Raw genomic sequence first — 9114 nt, 5'->3', positions numbered from 1 at the left:
GTCAGAATTGAAATTGGCCAGAGGTGTCAAAACAAACAGGATGCTAGATTGTGTAAAAAAAAGCATCAGCAGCAGAGATAAAGAAGTCATCATCCTACCCCACTCAGCATTTGTCAGGCTGCACCAGAAATTCTTACTTCACATTTGATCCCTGCTATGCAAGAAATCTGCAGACAGGCTGGAGGGGGTCCAGGTAAGGGCCACGAAGATGAGGAAAGGCCTCAGAATTCTAATGTAAGAAAAGCTGAGAGAACTGGATTTGTTCAGTCTTGATAAAAGAAGGCTTAGTGGAGAGCTTCTCACCAAGTTCCAGTATTTCAAGGGTGGCTCCAAAGAAGACAGAGGCTCCCTTTTTCACAAGAAGTCACAAAGAAGAGACAAGGGATAATGGAAATTAATTATTCATGGGGACATTCTGATTGGACAGGAGAGAAATTTTTTTTCATATTGCAATGCCCAGCCATTGTAACAATTGCCCATGGCAGTGGTGGGTTCCCAAATGTTGTATACTTTTACAGTTCAGCTGGACAGGGTTCTGCGCCATCTTTTCTAGACTGTACTTTTGCCAAGGAAATTTAAACCAGGTGGTCCTTGAAGTCTTTTCCAACCTGGTATTTTATGATTGTAAGGTTCTATAATGACAATGGCTCATATAAAATGTTGAAGAAATGAAGCTGTCAAATGTTATATCCTCTCATGGATAACTAGCTAGATAAAAAATAAGAAAGAGGCACAAGGAAAAAGAAAGAAAAAGCAACACCACAAATAATTTTTTCCTGGTCCTATTCAGTCTATTCTTAAATTATCTGGAAAAGGGAGTAAGTAGTAAAGCGATATTGAATGAGTGGAAATTCAGTGTCAATAACTACAAAATAATGAATATGTGGGTAAAAAAATATATATATATACAAAAACCTGACACCTGAATTATCTATTATGATTCAGGAAAGAGCTCTTGCTGTCATGGTGAATAGTTCTTTGTAAATGTTAGCTCAGTGCTCACTGGCACTCAGTAAGGCATGCTAAGCATTATTATGAAAAGATTAAAGAACACAAGAGAAAACAGCATTATATCAGTGGATAATCCCATGATGAGCACACATCTACAGCTTTCTGTGAAGGTCTATTGAGGCTTACACTTTCTTAACTTCAAAATATATGAAACTTGGGAAAGTGATTTGGCAAGGATGATAGGAGATAAAGAAAATTTTGTTATGACAAACAATTAAACAGGCAGGGGGTGTGTAGCCCAGAAAATAGAAGACTGAACAGACTTTTGTGATGAAGACTTGTAAAATCATGAATGGTATGAAAGCAGTGAATAGCACATGGATTGTGGGCAATAACTAGCTCATCAAATGAGTTAACTGAGAGGTTTTGAAGAAAGAATAGGAATTACTTTTCCAGATAATAAATAATTACACTGTGGAAGTAATTGATACAATATGTGGATGCCAGAACCCTCAAGGGAGTTCAAAAAGAGTATCAGAAAAATTAATTCAAGAGTTATTCTGCACAAGGAGAGAGATATACATTAATCTTAGAATCCCTTGCTTGCAGAAACAGACATTGTTAGCAGAGGTGATATATCAGACCAAAAATAAACCCACCAATCTATTTTATCCTAATCTCATGGTTTTTTCCACTGATATCTGCTATGTTGTCACTGTGAGACAAAGGCAATTACAAGGCTATTTGACTTAATCAGTACATACATCCCCATATTTCATAGTCTTAAATGCTCTCTCAATTCTTTCTGACACTGCCTGCATGACAAATCTGTCTCTCAGTGACTCAGTGTTTTTCAAGTGGTATCTGTACATAGTCTCTTCAAAAATGGAATGTACAGCTCTATGACTATAGAGTAAAGGCTTTGTGAGGCATGCAGAGTTTGCAGAAAGAGGTTAATGCATTTTTTCTTGTCTTAGAAAAGACCATTTGTTTTCTTATATCCTCTGCTTCCTTACACCTACCCTCAGTATCTTGACATGATTTTGAAATATAAATCTTCCCTAGATCTCTGTTTACTTTGAGCTTACAACATTTTCCATTATAATTTCTGGCCCTCTTTATATTATGGACAAACTCACTATTTTAGTATATAAGAAGTACATTACAAGACCTTCAATGATGGCCTTTAAGAGCCATTTCTTATTTTCCTATGGGCTGATATGTTGAAGATAATACAAATTTATTTTAGAGGGACAGAGGAATGAGAAAGACCTCTTGGAGAAAGACCTGGGGTTACCTTATGGGTAACTTAGCATCCAGTGCTGCTGTCCCACAGATGGAGCACAGAGCTATGTTACAGGTAGCCTGGTCTCTAATCCCATCTCTGGCCCCATATCCAGCTGGTCCAGATTAGTCACGCTGGGTGGACCCTAGATGTGACTGCTGACATTGATTGTCTGCCTCTGTGGGTGGCCCCTGTCGCTGTCCCCAGTGATGCCCTGCCCAGACCCTGCTGTTCTGCACCCATCAGCAAAGACAGCATGCAGCCTGTGCTGGGCAAACCTGGGAACCTTGGGCTCTCAGCTCATCCTTCGTTGGAGACCAGCCCCACTCATGCTGCTCCCTGAAACTTCAGTTCAGTAAGATGAGAATTAACCTTGCCAAAATCCTTTAAATATATAGATATGTATTCATATATGATTTTGAAGTTCAGTGCTTCTAACATTCTGTAGTCTTAATACTCACTACTTTGGATTTCAGGTGAACAGACTTTCATCTTGTTCAGGGTTCTGCTTGAAAGAATCTCACTTACCCCATGAGACTTGTTTATTTAACAGCAATATTAACCCAGAGTATTTAAGTTTAATCATTGTTTTCATAAGCTTACCCTCTAGAAATGCAGAATACAGTACTTTCTTTTCTGCCTTTTCTGTTTAGTTTATGGACACCTGGATCTGAGGATGTATATGGAGAAGAAAAAGCACGATCTTTATATGGCCTTTCAGATTCTACCACAAACTAGAGCTGTAAGAGAATATGAAATCTTAGTTTATAAAACATATTTAGAAAATGGTAATAAACTGCTTAAATATGACAGACAGGTGATTGATATGTGCTATAGGTAACTAACCTGCTTTGAACAGTATAAGTAAAGGACAATTAAGAAATCTGTAAAGAAAGTGATTATATAAACACAAAGCTCAAAGCCAAATAAAAAAAAAAAAAAAAAAAAAAAAGAGGGGAGTAAATTCTACCAAGACTTTTAGAGTGGCAAAAAATATATTTATAAAGAAGAAAGGGAAACCAGAAAGGAAGTTTGAAGTAGAACAAAATTAATAGGATTAAGGAAAACACTTTTTGTTTTTCTGTTTTTACGGAATGTAATGACTCCTATATAGCATACTATATTTAAAAACACATACATCTAGAATATGTCTTTACTGGAGATTTTTGTAACACTTTATCTATGTAAGTTACAGTATAGTTTAAATTCCTTTTCTGTTCAGATAATTTACCTCTCATACCATCTGCCTTTCCATCTTCCCTTTTTTCCCCTTTCCTGCCCATTTTAGTACCCATTGTCATAGTTTCCTGCAATTTTATATTTCTAGTTTATATTTATTGATTTTCAGTATGGAAAACATTGTCCTGAATACTTGTGAATTTCATTATTTTCCTCATAGAAAAACACCCAAGCAGTTCAATGAACTTTTTATGCAAATAATTTCCTTTTTATGTAAATAATCATGTTATCAAAGACTTGAGGGTAATCAGGCAAAGAAAGAAAAGATAAAAGCAAAAGAAAAAAGAAATGTTTCCAGTTATACAACATATTTGCTTAGAGAATTTTCTTTTACATTATGCAGTTCAATTTAGTATTTACAAGCTGTTTTTAATAGAATTGTTTAAATGTCAGAAAGAGCATATTAACAGCAGCAAATAAAGACTGCAAAGAATGCAAAGCCAGAACATACACAGCATACACAGAGAAAGGATTCTTGAATTATTAAAAAGAAGAAAAGCAAGAGGGTAAGCTAATTTGTGTCATAGCCAGGTCACTGTTCTAATCATGATTTCAATCCCAGGTAATGCTACCTCTTACTTTATTGACGTGGTAATTGTTTCTGATCATGCCACAGAGAGAGCAATAATGCCCAGCTAGAAATGTGAGCAGTCTAGAAGCAATGCTAGCTACTGTCTGTCCACACAATTAAATAATTAAATGTAATTTCAGATACTCTAGTTTCCACAATGGTTTGGCCAGAAGTAAGACAATATTAACTGCTCTGCAAAATCAGAAGAAAAGAGAATTTTCTACTTTGGAGCAATAATATACAAAATTGCTTTTATTCTTTTTACACTTACTGTACTTTTAAAAAACCACCAAAAAACTAAAAAAAAAACCACCCTAAACCAGATATATTATATTTGCTCTAAAATTAATGGTGCATTTCTTAATAAAAACTGTCTTTTTAGACATTTTGCAAATAAGCAGCAAATTAGACATGAATACCGGTTTGTCCTGGAGTAATTTGCAAGAGTTAGCAGAAAAGCTGAAGTATGGCGAGTGCTAGAATTACACAGTAAAATATAGGAAGGAACATTTATCTGTCCCAAGGTGTACATTTTATTTTCTGCTAGTGAGAGGAATGTAATATTCCTGTCATTGCCATTGTGAAAGTTTTTCATGGGACAAGTAACAACATCACTCCATTTATTTTCATTGCTGTCTATAAATATATAGTATGATTGCTGGAAGTACACTGGTGCAAATGATAGTAATTATCCGATTTGAGAAGCACTTTTCTCACCATGCTCTTCAGCACTAGTTATATAATGAAATAATTATGAATTTAATGTCTCTTTGTGATAAGAGACAAGATGACAGATTTTGTGTGTGATGGAACACCTTCCATAATTACATTGCTTCATATTTAAATCTAAGGCCTAGATTAAAAAAAAAAGAAATTTTTGAGGTGAATGCAATTGTGTTACTAAAATATCATTTTAAAGACATAAAAATTCCATGTCAGTACTATTTGATAATTGATACAATTATTTTAGAATAACATTTTACATATAAGGAGAGCTGTGCAGGGAGATATTTTCCCGCACAAAGACGTCAGTGAATGAACCATCTCACTACCTTTCTATGTTTTGTATTATCATCTTCTTCTCTCAGAAGGATAAGGTAAGTTATCAGTAATTTATTCAGGACACAGTTATCAGTAATTTATTCAGCAACAAATTATGATCAGAATTAGGATTACAATTAAATCTTTCCTCATCCTTTTTGAAACATCAGACTATGGTTTTTTTTTTTCGTTCTTCAGAAGATATAGTCAGAAACCAGATTTTAAAATGAATTTATGTGCATATCATGCTAAATGTATCATTCAATAACAAATGTTTTTAAAATTATAAAAAATAACTTGAGGCATGCACTGTAAACCAGAGACAACATTTATTTCAGCAAGACTTGTTCATGAGCAAAGTATTGCTAGAACCACTGATTTCCCTGTGGATTTTTCACACTTGTGTTTGGGTTTTTTGTTTTTTAGTGGGTTTATTTTTGGATTTTTTTTGGTTTTTTTTGTTTTGTTTGGTTTAGTTTAGTTTGGTTGCATTTGTGTGTATAGAAAGTAAATAATAAGTTTAATCGTCTAATAATCAAAATAAATCTCTCAGGAGATGGTGATGAATATCCATTAGAAAAATTTTAGTAATGAGTTTTTTGTTCCCATAAAATACCATTTTTCCCAAACCAGGCCTTTTGCTGTGATGAATTTGTTTTAATTGAACACTCTAGGAAAGATTTTGCAAATCTTGGATAGAATATCTGTTAAGGAAGAGACAAGTGATGCCCCAGAATAATAAGTGAGCAGATAGTAAGGATATTTAACAGACGTAGAAGACCTGGATTAAATTCCTTCCCTGAGGGATTTAATACTTTCATACTTTATGTGTCCTATCAATTTAGTTATTCAGAGGCCAGAGTCACAGTGCAGTGTATCTTTACCACCCAGGAATTTTTCTAAAATTCAAAATGCTCTGGTGAATTTGAAACAGTATTTCCTTCTCATTCCTCCCTGTGAGGAATGAAGGTAAATTTTCTTAGAAGATTAAAAGTGACAGTAAACCATGTTCTGATGGATTTAATATGTATTTAAAAACACAGAGGAATTTTAAAATTAAATCTGATCATATGAAACTTCTGCCAAGGAACTGATCATGCAGAGGTTTTTGTGCAAACCACATATTTGTGCCTTGGCCTTAAAAAACAAGAGAAAAAGAAATCTCATTTTATCTTATTGTGAGTAGTAGATAACTTTAGAATAAAACCTGTATGTTGCTGAAATCCTATGACTTGGGTGAGATACATTGTTTTTATAACCTGAAGTATATTTAATCAAAATAAATTTGTTTTGGTTGCAGGTAGCAGCACTACACTCTATCAGTGTAATGAGGTCACAGTTGAACTAAATTAATTTTACATGGATATACTGTTTCCTTTGAAACTTCTGGTTCTACTAGTGAGTAAAAATAGAATTGATGGATGATAGATGCAAACTTTCCAAATGGGCTAAGCAATAAAGTTCAGCTGTAAATTGATCCCTTAGAGAGAAATTAAATTTTTAAGTCTCAGAAAAGTAGCAAGAGTTACTAAAAACCCCACCCAAAATAAAAACAATCACCTTGAATAATAACCACAGGATAAAACCTTTAAAGATGAAGAATTTGCCTGAATTTCTGAAGTTTTTATTCACTGAGTAGAAGGTTTTGCTCCCTCTGTATAAGATTAGTTTATTGGAAATGGAAGGCTTTCAGATAACCTAGCTCAGTATGTCAGTCCCATACTGATTTCATTAAAGTCAGTAGGAATTTTTTGTTGTTAAGGAGTATCTCCTTTGTTTGGGCTTCTCTGTCACTGCAGTTGCAAAACATTCAACAAGCAAGAAAATAAGAAAAGAAATGTTTTAAGCATGTAGAAAAAGCAAAGAGATTTTGGAACAGGATTCAGGCTCTCTAATTGTAGAGATCTTGTCTGAGTTGGTTTCTGAGTTCTCTCTATAGCAAATAGAAACATACAGACAATTCCAACAAATAATTTGACTGACCTATTCTTGGTATCTTCTTCATCAGGTGAACTGCACCCTGTATGTGCCTAATCCTCTTCATTTTAACAATACTGGAATCTAGACTGCTGTAGATGTTGCCATGGTGAAAAAGATTTAGGGAGTTCTCCAATTAGAAGAGAGCTACCTGGTTGATTTTGGAGATGGTCATTGAACATCAATGTTTTAACTTGCAGGTTTGGATTTAGAGGTGTAATTCCCTACATTTAGTTAGCATTGTGTCCCTCAGCTGAATGAAGCTCCTGTTAGAATTTTGCCCAACTCAGAGATTCTGAACAGATGATTTAGATTATGGCTAGACAGGAATGGATTTTTCTATCACCCTTAGTCCTGTCCAACTTTTAGATTAATTCACTTCTAATTAGTCTTAAATAGAGGTTAGAGTGAATGGACTGGCTGTAAGTTATCTGACTGCTAATGGCTTACAGAAGAAAAGTGCTGTTAAGGGTAAGATTCAAAACTTAATTTCCTCTAAAGCTTTTATAGTTTTACCTCCTCATTGTAATGCTTTATCTTGCACCTTCATTTTTCTCCTTGTATTCCTGCCTCTGCTGACCCAGTAATTGAAGAATGTCATTATCCCATACCAGAGGGGTTGGAACAAGATGATTTTTAAGGTCCATTCCAGTCTATGCCACTCATCCAGTGGGTGGTTGAACACTGGAACAGGATAAAGCTGTCTGAGTTCAAGGAGTGTTGGAAAATGATCTCAGGCACATGGTATAGTTCTTGGAGTGTCCTGTGTAGTGCTAGGAGTCAGACTTTATGATCCCAATGGGTCCCTCCAACTCAGCATATTCTATGATTCTATTATTATATTAACAATACATTGAGAGATTGTTAATCTCAAATTTATTGGTTGATAAAAGTTCATTAACAAGCAAAAAAAAATTACAAAGAAAATGTGATTTTAAAGCATTTTTGCATTCTTTTAAAGATTGAAAATGGACATACTTGGGAAAATTTTCCTCTTTTTTGTTTTCTCCTTTTTAAAGATTAACATAATATTTGTGAAAAATCTCAGGATTACCAAGACTAGACATTTTTGCCCACCAAACTTATTTCCTAGTTTATATCTGTCCCTTTCTTAAAAAATTGTGTATGTTTTAGAATCATTAATTGATAACTTTTAACATATATAAAATAGTAAATACATAACTACCTGATACTTTAGCAACTAGGAGTTATGCTGAAAATATTGACTTGAATTACAATTACGTGAAATATGGTGGTTCATTAAGCAAAATGGTCCATTTCAATCAACTGAAAGAATGCATGAAAACACTGTGATATAACTTGGATTATGTGCACAGCTTGTAGATGATGACAGGGATGTCATAGGGCAGAACTTAAGTGGCATCAGGTTTATGAGCTAAAAATACAAGAAAGAAAGAAAGATCCTTTAAAAAGAAACCTCACTGGTTTTTCTTTCTCATATGACTAATGGAAAATTCTACTAGTATCTATAATTTCTGACTTTGATAAACCAGAGTGCCATACTTCTTTGATCCAAGTTCCCTGCAGGAAAGGAAGGAAGAATTCATAAAAAGAGATTACCTCTGACTTTATGACTAGATAATTATAGAACAGGATGACATCTGTTTCTCTTGTATGCTTCACTTGTCCTCTAGTCCATCTAGATCTGTTTGGGAGGAAATAAGAAATAAATCCACAGAAGGACAATGAAATACATTGTTTTCATGGGACAATCCATTACCTAGCCACTCTGCTCAATTCTTTGAAACTAGAGCATTGCTCTAGGTTTCTAGAATGTGCTGGAAAACCAGAATCAAGAAAGCATACCATTGTTTGCATCATCTGATCAGAATGATGGGTTTAAAAAAAATCCTCCCCTTGTCTTCACTCATCTCTGGAAGTAGGGCCATGAGAATGGTGAAGGCTATGAGGGGAAGCCTTGTGAGGAGCAGCTGAGGTCACTTGGTCTCCTCAACCTGGAGAAGAAGAGACTCAGAGAGACTTTATTGTGGTGTTCAGCATCTTCTTGAGAGGAAGTGGAGGGGCAGCT

This window comes from Onychostruthus taczanowskii, unplaced genomic scaffold (assembly GCF_017590055.1).
Source record: "Onychostruthus taczanowskii isolate IOZ18803 unplaced genomic scaffold, ASM1759005v1 scaffold26, whole genome shotgun sequence".
In the NCBI taxonomy this organism is placed as follows: Eukaryota; Metazoa; Chordata; class Aves; order Passeriformes; family Passeridae; genus Onychostruthus; species Onychostruthus taczanowskii.
Note: the sequence above shows the minus strand (reverse complement) of the source record.